Raw genomic sequence first — 21176 nt, 5'->3', positions numbered from 1 at the left:
ATCTCTGCAGCTGGGCACCGTTACTACAGTCCTCCCAGGAGTAAGCCCCTGGGCCCGTTCATGAGTTTGGAGACACTGTACTACATCTACGAGACCATCTGTGGCAGCAGTGCATGTCCGGAGTCTGAGACATCCTTTTTCCCAGAGGTGCTTGTATTTACCCGATTGGTCCAGTTCAACTTGCTCCCTAGAGGAGGTCACCAGAACCAGGTGGGCTTCATGGCAGCCTTTTTAGCCTTCTGCATCTATAAGGCTTTAGAGGGAGGTGACGAGCACTTGTGCTTACCCTACGTCATCCTCAAGACTATGGAGCACCACACTTCTCACCCTGAGGATGGAGGATTCCCATATGGCAGGATCCTCACTAGGATCTTCGAGTTCTTCGGAGTGGACCTGAGTGGTGAGGAGGGGAAAACTCCTGCGGACAAGTTCGACAGGGGAAACCTCTTGAGGATGGGTCTCCACACCCTTATGGATACACCTAAGAGAGCAGGAGCTCAGAGAGGTAGGGATAGGAGGGCTGCCCCTATGGAGGATGTTCTCATGGAGGAGAAGTCTAGCGAGGAGGATGAGGACTATGTTCCTTAGGATGAGGAGGATGATTTGGTGGATGAGGACATCCCTGAGGAGGTGCCTTAGGGGTCGAGAGGTATTGATCCTAGCTTCACCAGAGCTGCAGGCCCACAACATAGAGCCCCACCACCTGAGAGTGGTGCATATGATTTTGAGGGCATGATGTCCACAATGAGGGCTTTGAAGGATGGCCAAGATCAGCTGCTAAGAAGGCTGGACGAGAGTGCTTCCAGGGAGGAACACATCCTGGAGAGGCAGGCTACCTTGGAGGATTCCTTCCTCAGACTGGGCCAGGACTTGGACACCACGGCCAATGCCATCTTAGCAGATTTTGGCCTACTTCGGAGGGAGGTACGACTGGTGAACTCGAGGTTTGACTACTACGACCATCGCCTCAACGTCAACTCTAGACCTCCGGCGAACGCAGTAATAGTGGACGACGACGACAATAATGATCATTGAGGACTTAGCTCGTCCACACCAACTTCTCACCTGTTTCCTGTTGTTCATCCTATTGTATTTTTTTTCTCATTCTTGTACTTTCTCTGTAACTGAACTTATTTATGGGATAATATATTTTGACAGTGCTTTGTGGTGGATTTTCACATTTGAATACTTGTGTAGTTTAGTTGTGATGTCTTTTGTTAATTTGATCATTGATCTATATATATATATATGGATATGTTTATCAGGTGTTTGTGTGAAATTTTTTTTTTGGAAATCTCATTTTACGCCGTTATGCTGCCGAAATTTCGTCAAACTTGTACTCGATGGGTTATGACACCAATTGATTAACCTTTTATTCTCTCTCACGCATGCCATGAATGCAATATCTAAATGCAACTATTTTTATTCTTTTCTTTATTTGGCTTTTAACTCTTTAAAGTTTTTACATTAACCCAATCCCATTTCCTATTATAGATTCTACGGGATTCTAAAAGGTATACTGTGAGTGGAGCAGAGCATCACGCTCTGATACCACCGTTGTCACATCCCGTTCACACATAACCGGGCCAGTGACCGGGTTAACACCGGTTAACCCAAACCCGCCAGGATCATCTGATGCAGTATTCCACCACAGCATACACACAACTAAGAAAGAGCTCATCAGTTCAGCGGAAGACTTGGTTTACCTGTGAATATTTTCATAATACTTGATACCCGAATTGTGATACAATAGTTAAATACATGTGGGCCCGAAGGCATGCTATTTACACAATAAGAGTACAATTCACATATCAAGTACATAAAAGAAATCATCAAAAATCAGAGTATACAGCTCGGCTCGGTATCAAAGCCTAGAGCTCAGCTCGGTATCAAAAGTTGAGCCCAGCTCGGCATCACAAGGTAGAGCTCAGCTTGGCATCAAAAGTGGAGCTCAGCTCGGTATCAGAACTGCGATCCCGCAGCACAACTCTTGCACGAGCAATCGGTGCCGTGCTCTAACTCCTCAGGGGCCCACCAGTCCTCTTCAGGGAACTCAACTGTGGGACCCACCCCGTGCTCTTCAGATGAATGACCTGTAAAATCATCTAAAAGAGGTGCACACGTGGGATGAGCTCACTAGTTCAGTAAGTGGAAAGATGGACCACACAACAGTCCACCCAATAGATCACAACCATATGCTTTATATGCTATGCAATACATTTTAAATCACATCCACCTAAGCAACATTACTAAGTCTTTGGTTTAGTGCTACTACAACCACAGTGCGCGTATACTCCGGGTACGAGCCGCGAACTCCATCCCGCGATACGCCCATAGGGCATTGGAGAAGGCCCACTGTGAGTACTCGAAAAAATAAAAATATGCTGATCACCGGCTCTCAACATAAAATAAATGATAGAAATTAAAGGTGCTGACTCTAGTAATTTAAAAGCAGTACGATTGACCCTCTTGAATATACCATCGGGGTTGCCGACTGTCCTAATGACCAGCCGGGCGTAATGTCTAACCGCCACAGTGACCCGACAACCACGACCACTGCTTCCCCCAAATGGTAACCCAACACCTTAACCCTTGTTGGGAAGGGTCGTAGCACGGAAAAGTGATAATCCTAAACCGCATGCTCCTATTTGATAATAGTACGATTGTATAGTGCCACCGCATCCCATACCACGGGTCACCAATGCACTCATTTCCCAGCTGACTACGGCATCTAGACTATTAATGCATCATACACAATGATGTCAACATTCATCACATAAGCAAATCATCACTTGGCATTTAGAAAATAAGCACAACACCCATGCATAACAATGTGAGGATGACTAATCTACATAGCATTTTCATGATGGTATGGCTAGACTAGATATAATTAAATAAATACCAAACAATGCCTTGAAACAAGGCCAAACGTCCTCTCCCCACTTACCTGTAGTGTACAAGGACTCACGCTCGGTACGGGTGAGATCCGGTGCCAGAAGCGTACGATTTGGTGAACCTATCATGAGTGAGCAGGGTTAGTATTTCACCATTTTGGAATCAAGATTAACACGATCCAATGATAAGATCATGTTTAGAATCCTAAAATAAGGTCACACGTCCGTTTTGGGTCCAATCAGACGTAAAAATCACATTCGGGGCCTCTCGGGTGGGTCGGACAGCCCACCTGTCTGACCCACCAGTCAGACCCACCGGTCTTGACCGGCAGATAGGTCGGCCCGCCGGTTGGCCCATCGGTCTGACCCGCCGGTTGGGCCCGAGGGTCCTGCTAAGACCGGTAGGTAGGGTGGCCCATCGGTCGGCTTACCGGTTGGGCCCGTCGGTTGTGCCCGAGGGCCTTGCCCTATCAGGTGGGTGCCCACAGGCGGGCCAAATGGCCCACCGGTCTTGGCGGGAAACTATTGTTTCTTCCCAAACTTCCCCCAACCTTTGGGGATTCAAATGGGATTTTTCAAACCCATTCTTCACACATTCAAGGTCTCATAAGATGGTTCTAACCTAGATCTAGGTTAGATTTAAGGAATGGAAACCATCTTACCTTCTTTGCTCAAGAACTCCTTCAAAACCCCAAAATCACTTCAAATCCACAATGCGTCTCCAACCTTGTAAATACTTCTTCAAATCCTTCAAAATCAACACATAAATCATCTATTAAACCTTAGATTCATCATTTCAAGGGGTATTTACAAGACTTCAAGAAACCCTACCCAAATCAGGGGTTTTACTTGGGTATGGTGAAAGTTTAAGGAACCCAGCCTTTGCTCACCTCCAAACATAGATCTAGTGTTGGAGATTACTCTTCCGGCATCGGAATGGGAAGATCAAGCCTCGGCGCCGCTGAAATCCATCTCTTCTTCCTCTTCTTTCTCTTCTCCTCTTCTTTCCCTTCTTTTCTCTCTCCTCTTTACTCTTCTCACCAACATACGAGTGTCATAAATGAGAAAAAGAAAAACATAAATGCTATATATACTTCTTAAATAACTAAGTAATTCACATGGGTGGGTCACTCAGGTGGGTGGATGTGCCCACCTGTCCGCCCACCTGAGGGCCAAAACTTGGGGAATCAAGTGGGATTTTGACAGAATTCGACTCTCAGCACAAATCTCACTCTTGGCATACAATGTAATATACGTATGCGCCTTAATATTACGGCTACATACTTGTTTTTATCCGTACATGGCCTTGTGATAGGTGCTGGTACACGGCTTGGGTACACCCGTCTCTTCTAGCACTGGCTCGGACTTGTTGGGCCAGCCAGTGTTTAACGTCACCCTTGCCATCATAGTCCATAAGGAACCCGCTTTAACTCTCTCCGGTTTGGGTCCTGCATGGTTAAACCGGGTCAACCGTGTAATCAGACCAGGTTTAAGAAGTAGGGTATTACACCTGGAGTATCTAAAACTAGCCATAACTGAATCAAACCTTTCATACCATTGTCTAGGAGATTATTTCAAACCATATAGGGACTTCTTCAACAAGCATACATGGTCCTCCTTACCTTCAATAACAAACCCTTCAGGTAGATGCATATAAATCAGTTATTCTAATTCACCATGCAAGAATGTTGTTTTCACATCAAGTTGTTCCAGCTCCAAATCATGCATAACAACTAAAGCAAGTAGGATACAAATAGAATTATGCTTAATAACAGGTGAGAAAACATCATTAAAATCAATTCCTTATACCTGCCTATAACCCTTTGCAACCAAACGTGCCTTGTACCTAGCATTTTCAACACTTGAGGCAAATTCCTTCTTCTTGAATGCAACCAACAATTTTCTTTCCATTCTCAGCTTGACAAGCTCCCAAGTCTGATTTTTATGAAGGGATTCTATCTCCTCATTCATGAAAATCAACCATTTTATAGAATTAATTGAAGTAACAGCTTCAAAATATGTTGTAGGCTCACTATTTTCAATTGTATCTGCAACAGACACTGCATAAGCAACAGATTCAGCATGCCTATACTTTTATGGTTGACTATTTTCCTCCTCGGTCTATCCTTAGTAGTGTTGTACCAGTCTTCTCCTTGATTCTTTTGAGCAACATCTCATTCAGTAAAAATAGGTAGCTGAATTGAAGTAGATTGTGCTTTGTTTGAAAATGAACCATCAATTTCAAACTCCACCTTCTCTCTAGATTTTTCTTGACCTTCATCACAATGGACATGAGCTTCTTTCCTAGGATGCAATATAGAAAATTCATCAAAAGTAACATCTCTACTAATAAGAAATTTTGGAGACTTTGGATCAGGACACCACAACCTGTATCCTTTCACTCCAGATCCATGCCCAAGAAAAATACATTTCTTGCCCCTAGGTTCCAACTTCTCTTTATTCACATATGTATAAATAGGACATCCAAATACTTTTAAATTTGAGTAGTTTGTAGGCTTACCTGACCAAACTTCTTCTGGAGTCTTGCACTCAATAGTTGTGCGAGGGGATCGATTCACCAACAAGGTTACTATGTTAATTGCTTTTGCCCAGAACTCCTTGCCCAATCCTGCATTTGATAGCATACACCTTACCTTTTCTAACAAGGTTCTATTTATACGCTCTACCACTCCATTCTGCTGGGGTGTTTTAACAACTGTATGGTGCTTTATAATACCTTAATTTCTACAGAACTTATTAAAGTCACCTTCACAGAAATTTAGGCCATTATCGGTTCTCAACCTCTTAATTTGTTTCTCAATCTGCTTCTCAAGCAAATTCTTCCACAGTTTGAAAGTGACAAATACTTCATTTTTGTACTTTAAGAAATAGACCCAAATCTTCCTAGAGAAATCATCAATGAAAGTAAGCAAGTACTTTGCACCAGCCCCCTTTGAAGCAACCCTGGAGGGCCCCCATAAGTTTGAATGAATGTAGTCCAAAGTTTCCTTGATCTTGTGAATAACAATATTGAAACTGACTAACTTTTGCGTCTCAAACACACAATGCTCACAGAACTCCATTGATCATGTACTCTAACCACACAACAAGCCCCTTTTACTTAATGATGTCATCCCTCTTTCACTCATATGACCTAACCTCATGTGCCATTAATTTATGACATCTGATTCAGACATAGATGATGAAGCTGTTGTAACAGACCCAGTGACTATAGTACCTTGCAACACATACAAACTGCCAATCTTGATTCCTTTCATCAATAAGAGAACACCTTTGCTGATCTTTATGATTTCACATTTAGTTGTATACTTGCACCCATTTGAATCAAGAGTGCCTAAAATAATGAGATTCTTCTTCAAATCAGGGACATGCTTGACATTAGACAAGGTTCTGACAATGTCATCATACATCTTGATATTGATCGTTCCCATTCCAATAGTCCTATAAGAGGCATTATTTCCCATCAATACAACTCTACTTCGAACTAATTCGTATGTGGAGAACCATTCATGATTGTGACATATATGGTAGGAACAACCAAAGTTAAGAATCCATTCATCTTGTGATCTAACTCTATCATCGGTCACCAAAAGTATATCAGACTTACTCTCATCTTCAACAATACTAACTTCTGCAGAATCATCTTTCTTTTGTTGATTTTGGGCACCATCACCTGCTTTCTACTTATTTAAAAGCTTATTGCATTCAGATTTAATATGCCCCTTTTTCTTACAGTAATTGCAGGTTAAATTCTTGTGCTTAGATTTTGATCAGCATTCTTTTTGTCATCATCTAAACCCCTTTTATTTGTTCTCCCTCTAGCTACCAAACCAACACCATCAGATTTATTGATAGACGTCAACTTATCATCAATCTTCTGCTTGTTTTGCAGATTCGTTTTGACATCATCAACAGAGATTGTCTCTCTACCATAAATTATGGTATCCCTAAAATACTTATAAGATAGAGGTAGAGAACATAACAATAATAAGGCCAAATCTTCATCGTTTATTTTAACATCTATCATTTTCAAATCAGTAATACTATAATTAAACTCAGATATATGAGATTTAATAGAAGTACCTTCACCCATATGAAGGGTATACAGTTGTTGCTTTAATCTCAACCTATTGGTGAGGAATTTGGTGAGGTAGAGATTCTCTAACTTCACCCATAACTCTGTAGTCATTTTCTCTAAGAGAACTTCCTACAGAACATCATTCGAAAGACACAACTGAATAGCTGAAAGGGCTTTATCATCTAAATCATTCCAATTATTATCAAACATAGTTACAGGTTTCTTCGCCTTCCCAAATAGGGTTTTCTTTAAATCCTGCTGCGTGAGAACAGCCATCATTCGAACCTACCATAAACTAAAACTGATGTTATCGTCGAACATATTGATATCGTAGTTCGTTGAAGTCATGGATCGAAGTAACCCAAAGCTTTAATACCAATTTGTTAGATTAAACATCAAGAAATACGAAAAAAATAAAGATCCGCACAACACAGAGATTTAATGAGGTTCACACACTAGGGTGGTGTGCTACATCCTCGGACGAAGAAGAAGATGTTTCACTATACAGAAGAGAGATTACACTCAAGCAGTAGCGAGAAAACTCATCTTGAAACCCTAGCTCAAAAAACTCCCAAAATATAATGACTTTCTCAACAAGCAACAGTTCATTATATACTCAAAGTCGCAGGTCGACCCATCGGGTCGCATTTGATCCGGACGAACCATATCACGGAGGCGTAGTGATGTGTTCTGGGCTTGGGCCTATCGACCTAACCCCTTTGCTTCCATCACAGATCTCAGAAAATTTTTCATTCGGGTCGCCATCAAAATATGTCGGAGCAATTCAATCTTCAAAACGGGTCAAGAATTCGAGACAAACTTAACAAAAACTATAAGAGACATCAAGGTCATTGTCAAAATATTGTAGACATCTATAAAATATACATGGAATGCATACCTAAGACATGAGAGGATATCTAATAAATTAGGTTGTGAAATTTTACATATGACTAATATAGACCATAGCCTCTCTATATGCTAATGTTAATGGTATTCCTTGTATTAGTCATTCTCTAGTTACAACATAGATAGAGTACAACAATAGAATCATAATCAATCTATACAATAGGTAAGAAGAGATTGCATTGAGTTGGGATATCACATGTGATAATACTCTCATATATAGAAGATAGAGAATATAGACTTCCTAAGTAAGGAAGGATACTGTATCGGATAACACACCCCCTCAAGGTGGAGAATCGAAACTTCGAATTTTTAGCTTTTCCCGTAAGAATTGAAACCGTGAGGTAGCCAAAGGCTTTGTAAAATATCTTCTACCTGATCATGGGTGGAGATGAGCTAAATTGATAGTTGTTGTTTGGCAACTTGATCTCTAACAAAATGAAAATCAACCTCAACATGCTTAATCCGAGCATGAAACACAGGATTTACCAAGAGGTATGTAGTCCCAATGTTGTCACACTAGAGTATAAGGGGACCATGTATAGAGCATCCAAGCTCAGCAAAGAGAGAATATAGCCAGATGAGCTCAGCAGAGGCATCAGCCAGTGCCTTATATTTAGCCTCAGTGGAGGACCATGCAATGGTTTTCTACTTTGTGAGATATCCATGAAACAAGGTTTGGTTCAAGGAAAATAGAGAAAACCCTAGTAGATTTACGCTCCTCTCCATTGCCAGCCTAATCAGCTTTAGAGAAAGCCTGAAGTTTGTGAGACGAAGACCATTCAAGGAGGAGGCCATGATCGGTGGTATGCTTTAAATAACGTGGATGCATTTAACAAGCACCTAATGATCGTCGATTGGAACATGCATAAATTGACAGGCCTTGTTAACCGCAAAAGAGACATCATGATGGGTGAGTGTCACATACTAGAGAGCACCCCAATGGAGCATGCTTGGTTGGGTCAGTCATCGGTTCACCCCCTGAAGAGGTCGGTTTCTGTTTGTAGCCATGGGGGTTTGCACTGGTTTGCAGTTAGTCTTGCTAGCCTTGTTGAGAAGATCAGTTATGTAGCGTGACTGAGATAACAAAAGTCTTTTCGATTGAGGGAGAACCTCAATGTCTAAGAAGAAATGAAGGGCACCCAAATCCTTGATAAAGAATCAATCTGCCAAACTCAATGTCGAATCTTTACCTGTCATGAGGATGTCATCCACGTAAATAAGAACATACACAACATGGGAGCCAGTCTTGACTTGATACCCCGAAAGAATCAGGAATTGTGATAAGAGGTGAAACCATGCATGTGGGGCCTGTTTAAGGCCATATAAGGACCGGTGCAATTTGCAACTATGATCAGGACAGCTGGAATCAACAAGCCTCGGTGGCTGAGACATGCCAACCTCCTCACATAGATGGCCATCCAACTGTCCGATGGACTAGCCTTGAGAGACGGCAATGGCCAAAATTGACCTGATGGTGGTGGCCTTGATCACAGGGCTAAAGGTCTCTGTGTAATCAAGGCCATGCTGTTGGTGAAAGCTTTTGACAACTAGACGAGCTTTGTAACGCTCAAGGGACCCATCTGCCTTTCATTTGGTCCTGTACACCCAATTGCATCCAATCAGATTCATAGCCGAATTCGAGGAACAAGAGACCAAGTACTATTCCGAACCAAGGCCTAAAATTCCTCGGTCATTGTAGATTAGTTTTTTTTTTTTTTTTTTTTTTTTTTTTTGAATTTGGCATGAGCCGATGGCTCTGATACGATGCTAATGTTAATCGTATTCCTTGTATTAGTCATTCTCCAATTACAGTATATATAAAGTACGTCAATAAAATCCTAATCAAACTATACAATAGATAAGAAGAGATTGCATTGAAGTGTGATATCATATGTGAAAATACTCTTATATATACAAGATAGAGAATATAGACTTCTCAATCAAATAAGAAAGGATACCTTATCGGATAACATTATCGAATGATCATAAATAACCACACAAGATACTCACAATAAGAGATCCACATTAGGCAAAAAGGAAACAATAAATCGTGTTGCCAAACCTGACCCATTTAATTTTGTCTATGTGGCATGCATGTGGATATGGTAATTTTCTTATCATAAGTTTTCATCTCTTGGATTAGCTAAAATTAAAATTTGGTGTCAAATTCAATTAGTTATCAACTTGTAATGCATTTTTAATACTTTTTTCTTTTTTGTCTTATTTTTGACTTTTTTTTTTTAATCAATCTTTGCCCTTTGATTTTTTTTTTTTTTTTCCTTTGTATGACTCGGATTGAGCTGAATTTTCGTTGGATGTTAAACAGCCGTGTGGTATACGTGTACACCAAGTTTGTCTCTCTCATGTAAATTGGAAAGGAATTGGTTGGTTTGGGCGGGGGGAGATGATTGAGTATCTTTATGGGGATCTTTGATACAACTTGTCTTCACCCACAAACGCAAAAGACTTCACAAAACATAAAAATGCCAGCAGCCAATCATAACCTATTCTCTCCAGATTCCTTGTATTCCCTTTACCATTTATGGGAAAGCAAACATGATGTATCTCCACTCTTCATCCCAATATCATTAAGTATGTCTAAAAATTATATAAAAAAATTCTCTCTCTCTCTCAAAAAATGCTCATATAGTAAATATTAAAGAATAAAATGAGAGGGGCATCGTTGTTAGGCTGCATGGCACTTAGAATGAAGGCACAATTATAAAGATGCGATTTTTCATTTCATAGGGGTGTGGTGGGGCGATCAATTAGCCTTTCCTATGTTTGGGCGCGAGCTCCATGTAATCTAGCAGCCTTTCTTTTCCCTTAAAATATATATAACAGTAGGGCTTGAGATTATTTTCTAGTCATGTTGCCATTGCATATTTTCTAGCTGTGTGGTCCTTGCATATGTGCAAGGGTGAATGAGAACGCACACAAAGGCATCAACAAAGATGGAATTTTTGTTGCACATGGGTGGGGTGATAATTTCACTCACTTGCATGCCTAGGCACAAGAATGACGTGACTAGACAATGTTACTCTTTTTTTTATGGGAGAAAGAACGCGAACCATCGTTATTTCCTACATCTTCCACTGGGGGTACACACATAGTTATTCACTAGAGAGCACACAAGGGCATTGGGTCGTTCCATGGGACCTTGTGAGAGGGCATTAGGAACAGCGATGGTAAGTAAGGGTGTTAATCGGTTTGGTTTCGGTTTAAACAGTGCGGATCGGTTCGGTTTACATTTATATGACTAAAACCATAGCCACACCATTTACTAAACGATTCCACTTTTTGAAATCGTGACCGTTTCGTAAATGGTTTCAGTTTCCATGGTTTCTAAACGGTGCCGGTTTCACGGTTTTAAACGATTTCAGTTTCAATTTATTCCATACGGTTTGTAAAACGGTTCACAATCAGTTTGTTATAACTTGCAACCATCTCTAAACTGAAGATAAGCTTATCAAAAAATAATTGGCAACCACAAATAAGAGATTATATATTAACGATGGTATTTCTTAATTTGATAATCTAATGCTATTTCTTTGCATGACCATTCTCAAACATTTAGAACTAATATCATACAACATCCAAATCCAGCCTTCTATAACATAAAGTATTAAAATGACAGGTGGTTCAACCAAAACACCCCATCTATGATAATATAATAATATAGTAACAAATATGGATTACAAGTTCATGATCTAAAGCCTAAACTTGAACTGAATTGCAATAAATCATACCAAAGCAGGATGAACATTTAATTTAATTGTTAATTGTTATACGGATTACTGCCCCTTCTTTATTTAATTGTTCTACGGATTAATCAGATCGGTTTAAACAGTTTAAACAGTTTTAAACGGTTCGATTTAAACGGTTTTAATTCGGTTTGAAACCAATGGGTTTCACGGTTAAAACCGACCCGACCCATTTAGCTAATCGGCCTGAAACTTGAAATCATAACCGCACCATTTACTAAACGGGTTTATAGTTTTGGTGTAAATGGATCGATTCAGTTTCGATAAATAGTTTCGATTACAAATTGACATCCTTAATGGTAAGCATTCCTTTTCCCTAATTAACTAAAAGATCTGATCGTATAACAGACGACATGACCCAGAAAAGAGAACCCACCTTCAGCATTGCTCCCAACCGCTACCTAAGGAAACAATCAGAGCTAGCGTTCTCTTTCATTTAATGGTAACAGAAATGTAAAGAAAATAAAAGCTCCTTTAGGAACTCCAACGTCTAAGCTGGTTCTTAGCTTTTAAAGCAAAATTCCCTTGACCACCACCAACTAATATGGTTCATGAGAAATAAATATCAGCTGTAGATTGAGCCAATTGTTGAGAAAGGAATTACTGGATTTCCTAATTATTATGGATTAATATATATATATATATATATATATAAGGATTGGCTTTACTGCTATATCTCCCCCTCCCCTTCCCATCCCATATTATTATCATCTGCCTATGTCTACTTGAATTGAATAAATAATAATTATGTGTCCCCACTTCCTCCACAGCCCCCAAAAAGGACAATGAAATATCCTTGTACATTTAATTAATTCTAACCTATTCAGCCTTTAAGGATGGTACAATAAAGTCAGATTAGTAGCCCTAGCCATCCAACTTAGACATATGACAAAAGATTCCAGTCCATTAGGTCCTCATCTGTCATCTTCCATTGGCTGTTGATGTTTGAAAGGTCAATGAATGGTGTACAGTTTTCTTTTTAAGAAACCCCAAAAATTAGGTGGGCTTGGGTTATTTCTATCAGGTCTTACCTGTCCCTGCCTGTCCAGCCACTTCTAACCAGTCCATTGATAGTTGGAAACTTGGTTTGGTTAAGGAAGCCACGAATAAACCAATCAGTCATAGGTAGGGGACAATTGGACGGCCAGGGAAGAAGCCCCCAACTGTTTGAGAGAGTGAGAGATGGATGGGGTCAGTGGGGTCACGGGGTTCAGTAAAGGAGGGCAAAGTGATAGGTGGGCCTGGGCCTATCAACTTCGGCAGAGAAAGAACCAGAATAGTGCCAGGCCCACATTGACGCCCTTGTTTTCCTTTTCCACTTGAGGAAAACAGTGTCGCCGACGGTGGCCTCGTCCCGATTCCATTATTGGCAAGTTCCTCTCTCTCTCTCTCTCAAAAAAATGTCTCCCCCTCAGAAAATTGACTATCAGTCCACGGAAATGGAATATCAGGAGTAATTTGGAAAGTTCCACCCTAGCTAGGAGGCTATTTTCCACTCTACCCCGAGGGTTCCATTTTCTCTGCCGTTATCATTGGTAGAAGGAACTTAGGGCCCGTTTGATAACGTTTTTATCATTTTTGTCTCAAGAAACGGCAGAAACATAAATTCTCGTTTTTAAAAACGGAAATGGAATTGAAGGTGTTTGATAAATCATGTTTCTAGAAATCGATAGTAACTAGCGAAAGAATGGCCACGAGTTGTTTCCAGAAACGGAGAAATAAGTAGAGGGTTGTTTCTTGAACCATAAATATGTAGAAATTTCAATTTTTATTTCTAAAAACAAGTGAAATAAAACAGTTTTATCAAACACTTTTTGTTCCGTTTCTACCGTTTCTAGACACGAAAATGGCAAAACGTGTTTCTTGAAATGTTATTAAATAGGCCCTTAGTTGCTACCTCAATGATAGAAAAAAATTGACTATTATTGAGTTAGCAGTGAAGTTCCTATTACCCCTGGTAGCAGCCAAAGAAATAGAATCCCAGGGATAAGGGTAGAAATTGAGGAGGAGTTTCATGGAAAGACACTCAAATCTCTGCTATGCATAGGGAGATGAGTCATCGTATTCACGTTGCCCCTTAGTTTTTTCGCTCATTTGAGTGGAAATTTGATGTCTTTTGGATGATCACAATTTGTGCAGATTACTTGGTTTGACGTTTTTTTCCTTTTTCTGGTTGTTGGTTTGGGGCCTAATTCCTCTTGATAGCATCTTAGCCTTGTAATTTTATTTTCTTTACTTTTTCATATAATTTATTTAACCATTCACAAAAAAGGGTAGAAAATACACTCCTAGCAACCAAGTTTCCTTTCTCGTCCCTCACTACGAAAATCCTCTGTGAGATGGCAATGAGTAGCAACAAGGATCCAGTGGCTATGATGTATGCCAAGGCCCTCTCAACCGTTAGATTCTCACTGCGACTCACTGCTCACCGTAGAGAATTTGAGTCCATTTCGTCACCATCTTGTGGGAATAAAAGAAAAAAAAAATTGTCTATTACCCAAGTTCGTGCTACCAAGGGAATAGAATCCCAAGAACAAAGGTGAAAAATACCCTCCTATGCTGGAATTTTTCAACCTACCCCTAAGATTCTATTTCCTTGACTGCTACGTCGTAGTAGGAAATTGGCTGCTACCAAGTTTTTTCCAAAAATAAATAAATGAGAGATGATGCAATGTTGTGATGGTGTATTGTCCCGGTGCCTTATGACCTCGATTTTTTTTCTCTAGGAAAACTACTTGATTACCCACTTTTAGGTTTCTCTTCACAAAACTACCCAACTTGTATTTCAGTTAAAAAAAAAAAAAAAAAACCAAAATCATGTTTAGATTTACAAAACTACCCAAAATAGTGATTCTCTTTCGTCTACTTACATGTTTTGACATTTTTACCCCTAACTTTCCCTCCACCCCCATTCTCTCCTCTTCTTCCTTCAACTACGAGGTTGTCTACAATCAGATCCCTATTTTTGTTGGACATCTCATCGCCGAACACCCCGCCTGCCTTGCCATCATCATCAACAATGCCAACATCAGAGTCATTGAGGCCTACGTGCCCACCGTCGGAGCAACACCCCACTCACCGCTTCATGCTAAATATTGTTTGTTTGTCTCTTACCCATCATCTTTTTCCCCTTGGCAGAATCGTCTCCTCCTTCCCCTTGTCGGGTTCACAAGACGGTCGCCTTCCCCTATTTTTGTTTTTAAATGCGATTTATTGTTGCAAATCCAGAAAAATTAGGCCGATGAAATTGATTTCTACCAATTCTGGATCCGAATGGGATTCCTGGATTTTAAATCTTGCATGATTGGGTAGCGTTACATCGATCACTAAGTCATGAAAAATGGCTTTCTTGCACTTGGAGAGGTCGAAAATCTCTGTTATTTCCAACAACTCTCACTGATGGGTTGTATTTCTTATACCACGACACGACGATGACCATGAAGGTGAGAGATGCTTTGAATCGATGGTAAAGTAGTGGTGGTTGTTGTTCTGTCATTGCTGCTGTGTAAGAAATAGAAACCATGCAATAGGTATAAGATTTTGACAAAACAATTATATTAATGGAAATATAATTACAAGTAGAAGATCACTTACTTGTTCAATTGATCCTCTGAAATAGTAACAGAAATCATCCCTTTTAAGTAGGGTTGAGTCGTATATATATACTCTCCTTAAGATCTTTGAACGCCCCGTATATATGTATGCAACTAGGTTGACCATACGTTCTCACCTCCAAGATAAAATAACTCTCTAATTGCTTAAGGTGTGGTCCAATAAGCAATTCCCACATATATGTCCGAAGGTAATACTCAAAAATTCAAAGAGAAAATGATAGTAGAGAGGAAAAACAGAGAACGAAAGTACTTGCAGTAAACAAAGAACTTAAAAGCCTCACAGTATCTCAATACCCAAATATAGACAGATTTCTTGTATATATTGAATGTAGGCCTCTATATAAGAATGGGTATTCCTATTCAAGTATCTATACGTATACATGTGTCTCTTTGTATGGGAAGGGTACATTCACTTATGGGGAAGGGTACATGTCTCATACGTATACATACACCAATATGTCCCTTAAGAAAAGTGTGGAGTAAAAAATTACACGTAATAAAAAGTAGGTTCTTTGAACCACCCACACCCATACCCTACCCCAACCCGGCTCAGCTCGGCGCGCGCAACATGATTAAAAAGCACCACAGGAACCCTCCCACACACAAATGATAAGGGAGAGTGCCTCTCCAAAGGGCTTGCACCCTTAACAAACATTCCCATATATATATCCAAGTTTTCTTTCATCTCTAACCAATGTGGGACTAAATTTTGTGAGAAGTTTTAGCTCCTTACTACTTCAGAAGTGCTAAAGGCAAAATAGAAAAGCACTTTTGGGAGGGAGAGCTGAAATTTAAAAGAAGACCTTTTGAAAAGATTAAAAAGCTAAATTTCAAAAGGACCATTTGAAAAAACAAATATAACCATATTTTGAAACTTAAATTCCAACATGCTGCCTTGCCGTTGCAGGCCTCCATCGCAACACCAATCGCTATCCATCATGGCAACACTAGCCGTTGCTCATCGGCAACACCACCAACTGTTGTCCTGGGCATCATCCCGTCGTTGTCCTACTCATCACCCAACCCTATCCATCGCTCTACGTAATACCGCTACAACACCAGTCGCTGCAATCACCCATTCAACTTTCCCATCGCTTTGTCGCAGCATTGCTCATGCAACCTCTAGAATGCTGGATAAAGATGCTCAGGGAGGGAATTACTGAATTAGGGATAAAATTGTCAACAATGTAAGAAAAGGAAGGGAAATCACTGTTTTGGGTATTTTTATAATACTCATACATGATTTTATGTGTTTTTGTTAACCGAAACACAAGTTGGATAGTTTTGAAAACGAAGGTGAAATGGTAGCAGCACTTAAGTGTTCGCTTCATATAAGCTCCACAATTATTTTTGACCGTTGATCTTATATGACATAATCTAACCCATTCTTTCTTTTCAACCGATTACTTGTTATTTCGGTTAGCTGTGCCTATGAACTTGGGCCATGTTCCAGCTCGGTGGAAGGATATCTGTGAGACCGGAGTTCAGTTCACCGCTGCTAATTGTAATAAAAAGCTTATTAGAGCTAGATTATTGGCCAGAGGCCATGAAGCGGCTGCAAGACTAAATGGAGCTAGCGATATCAAATTGGCTAACGCCACTGTTGAGTATCGTTCGCATAGAGATTCAGACGGCCACGGAACACATACAGCTTTGACAACTGCTAGTCGTCAGGTTTTCCAGGCAAACATGTCCGGAACGCTTCTGGGATCGCCAAAGGTGTCGCTCCAAAAGCCAGGTTAGTAGCCTACATACTTCTTCCGTTCCGACGGCCACCATGCCTTCCGCGGCACTGTCATTGGCTTGAAGCTGGCATCGGTGGTGGCCTCCTTCTCTGGTCGAGGAATCAATGGTATAGACCCAGAGATCCTCTAACCAGACTTGATCGCCACTGGTGTCAACATTCTAGCCTCATGGACACACGCGGTAGGACCAATCGGCTTAGATTCCGATGCCAAAAAATTGAGTTCAGCATTCTCTTAGGCTCGTTATTCAATGATGACTACTACGAGCATCGTCCACAACTACCTCCCATGTACAAAACAGGGAACCGGATGTAAAAGTGAAAAAACCCTAGTAGGAGGTGATGAGCACGTTTATGTGTGAAATCTAGGGTAGTAAAACATGCATTTTACATATTTAGAATGGAGCTACCTTGGGTTTTACTCTCTTTTTGCAGGTTTTATGTTTTCAAGGCCTTAAGGACTATCAGGCGCTATATCTTCAATTTTACACGTAAAGAGGTCCTATTTCCTTTCATGGTTACGAAGAGGATGAAATTCTAAGCAAGATGGACGTGTTCAATTAAAAGTACACATTCGTTTGGTCACCCGTACAAATGATTATTCTTTTCGGACCAGAAAAAGAATAATGGATCAGAACTGAACCGAGATGCAGAACCAACCCGTTTGCAATTGTCCCAGAGGTACAAGGAATACTCCAAATGCCAACAAGGATCAATGGACCACATCATTAAGTGATTAAAGATTTGTTTTTGGTAACAACAACTACCTAGCGTAGTTGGTGAGCTATGGTGTACAAAATTCTCTTGCTCACCAAGAGGTCTCAAGTTCGAATCTTATGGTTGTTTTTTTTAAAATATTTTGTTGAAGATTTCCTGCTTTTCACTCACTTAAAGCACTAAGGGCATGGAGGGGATTTCCACATCAAATTAGAAGCAAGGAAAATCGTGAAAGCAAGAAGAGAAGAAAAAAAAAGGAAAGAGAAAAAAAGGGGAGAAACAAAGATTGTCCAAATCTTCTCTCTCCTCCACATCATCATCCACCAAAAGATTGTCCAAATCACACAAAGTAAGAAGGAAGAAAATCGTCCCTAGGAGAGAGAAAAAGAAGAAAAATAAATTAGAAAAAGAAAGGAAAGAAAATAAGAAAAAAATTGTAGGAAATTTATTTCTCTCTTCTCTACCTTAGCACTTTTTGGTCTCAAAAGATCTCACAATCAATTGTGGGTTTCTCTCTTTTAGGAAAGAGAAATTTGTTACCCTACCTCCCCATTCCCTATAAATACAACTCATGTAAGAGGAGGGGAGACAATTCATTCTTCTTCTAGTTTTTTTAGTTGCTCTCTCTTTCTCTTGCTCTCTCTTTAGTTTTAGTTCTTCTTTATCTTTTCTTTAATCACTTTTGTAATAGCTTTTTTTATTTCAATTAATGCAAGCACTCTTTTATTTTTATTCAGTTCTTTTTATGTTTATGATTTATGCAATTGAGTTGTAATTTTTTAAGTTATAGTTCTAGGCTTAGATCTAGGTGACAAGATCACGAGCCGTGGAACAATTTTTTTTTTCAAGATTTGTTTTCTCTAGTACTAGAAATTTCAGATTTGGTTTATTCCAGATCTGGTTTTTAGTACTGGTAGTATCTCAAATCGATCAAGTTTTCAGTTCGAGGGTTGAAGTTCAAGTAAGTAGGCTCCTTCAGTAGTCTTCTCTCCCCCCTCTCATTCCCTCTTCTGACTACCCTTTCTTTCTTAATTTAGGATTTTTATTTTCAGTCGTTACATTATTGCTATCCCTTTCTCCCAAGGTTCACGGCTGGTGTATGTGTTGGCTTTGCCCCTCCTAGCCATAGAACCATCATTTTATTGTTTTTATTTTAATTGCCTCCCTTTCCCTAAAGCCAAGTAGAGAAACCCTTGTAAGAGTGACTCTCTGGTCAAGTAGGGAAGCTCATATTATGATGCATCCCTCGGGCTAAGTAGAGAAACCTACTTGTGAGTCTCTCTCTAGCTTTATCCCCTTTCTTTTACTTTATTTTTATTTCAGCATTTTTTTCTTTATTTATTTATTATTATTTTTTTTTAATTGCGTGGGTTGTTTATTTTTAGTTATTTATTTATTTAATTTTAATTGCGTGGCTTGCGTCTTTAAATTCTTAGATGACGAATGGTTAGGACGTTATTTTAGATACATATGTTTAGGATGGTAATTAGAATTAGATCACAACCATTAATTGGTTCACTTTCGCATTATTAAAAGAAATAAAAAAATAAAGTGGCCGCTCTCCTTGTGTTCGACCCGTAGCTACACTGATCCGTACGCTTGCGGTTACATTCTAAATCTCAAACACCACCACAGGAGAAAGAAGACCATATCAGAATCATAGCTTCTGGTTATGGTTTGGACCAGTTTTTACAGGCTTGCGGTTCAGTTTTCTGGTCCACCTAAAGAACCAGGTCTAGGGTCTATCTAGGACTAGTCTTTTATTATTTTATTGCTTATTAATTTCCTTGCAAGAAGGATTTCCATATGATATCTATTGACTTAGAAAAAGCTTATAATAGAGTCCCTAAAGAATTAATTTGGCAAGGGCCAGAGAAGAAAAGTGTTTCAAGTAAATATGTAGAAATAGTTAAAGATATGTATAATGGTGTAGTATTAGTGTAAGAACTTTGGGAGGGGGGCATGGTTCGAGAACTCAGTGACATCTCACCAAAATTTTGGTGTTTTTTTTTTTTTTTTACTACACTATCTAATGGCCCGCCCGGTGTTACATCATAGGCACATTGAGAACGTAGATAATTGTAACCATATGCATATGAAATGACAGCAATGGAATGCCAATCCTCGGGCTTTATTTGTAAAGTCTCTATTCCTAGGTAATCGAAGTCTAAAGATCTATGAACTAGCCCATGCTTGACTAGCCAGGCAGACAAAGGACCCTGCATCTTTTTGATTTCTCCTGCATTTTTTTATTAAGTATTCGAAACGAAATTGCATATGAAACATGAAAAGACACAATTTTGGTCATTTTGCCTAAATTTTGGTCAATTCGATCATTTCGGCAAAAGAAAATGCACTATGTCGTCGAAATTTCTGTCATCTCGTTTCGCTTATTTTACTAGTTTTGGCCATTAGCTCCCCAAAATGTCCAAGAAAAACACATGGAAAAAAGTACTTTGTTTCGGCGGAATTTTTGATATTTTGGATTGACTGAAACGGCAAAACGAAACGAGTTTTTTAACCTTTGGGGGGGGGTTGGTGAATTCCCAATTACAATTGGATTACATCGAGGATCGACCTCAAGCCCATATTTGTTTGTGCTTATCATAGACGAGCTAACTAGAGACATTCAAGATCAGATCCCTCGGTGGATGTTTTGTGCAGATGATATTGTTTGATGGATGAAACAAAAGTAGTGACAAATACAAAGTTGGAATTATGGAGGTTAACCTTGGAAACAAAAGGTTTTAAAATAAGTAAAACAAAAATAGAGTATATGGTGGGTAAAGTAACAACAGGACTGAAAGTGAGGTGATGAAATTTGATGATAGGGAGATATTTGGATACCAGCATACCGCAGAGTGAAAATTTTAGATACCTAGGCTCAATCATAAATATAGAACGTAACAAAGTCAAGCACTAGCACAACAGTACCTGCACAAGAAGAAAACCGAGAAGAAGAGAAGTCGAGAGAGGAGAGAAAATTTGTTAGAACCAAAAGCTCACTTATTAGGATTCATGTCTATTTCTTCCCGGTCATTTTTAGCTACCACAATGTCATCCACATAAACTATTGAATTGTGATGTTACCACTACCTTGTCAGGTAGATAGTGATGGTCAACTTGACTTTAAGTGTATCCATTTGTTAGTATAGGTTGTCTAAACCTCTCAAACCAAGCCTTTAGGAACGATTTGAGACCAAAGAGAGCTTTCTTAAGTCGGCACACTTTACCTTCAACTATGGGAAACTCGAAGCCTAGAGGGATTTGTATATTCAATTCCTCTTCGAAGTCACCATGGAGGAATTGATTCTTCACTATCAACCAACACAGTGGCCAATCCTATCGAGTTGTGCTAAGCCACTAGAGAAAATTTTTCTCGATAGTCCATTACATACACTTGATTATATCCTTTGGCCACCAATCTAGCCTTATATC

The sequence above is a fragment of the Macadamia integrifolia genome, chromosome 10 (genome assembly GCF_013358625.1).
Source record: "Macadamia integrifolia cultivar HAES 741 chromosome 10, SCU_Mint_v3, whole genome shotgun sequence".
Lineage (NCBI taxonomy): Eukaryota > Viridiplantae > Streptophyta > Magnoliopsida > Proteales > Proteaceae > Macadamia > Macadamia integrifolia.
This window is presented reverse-complemented; position numbering follows the sequence as displayed.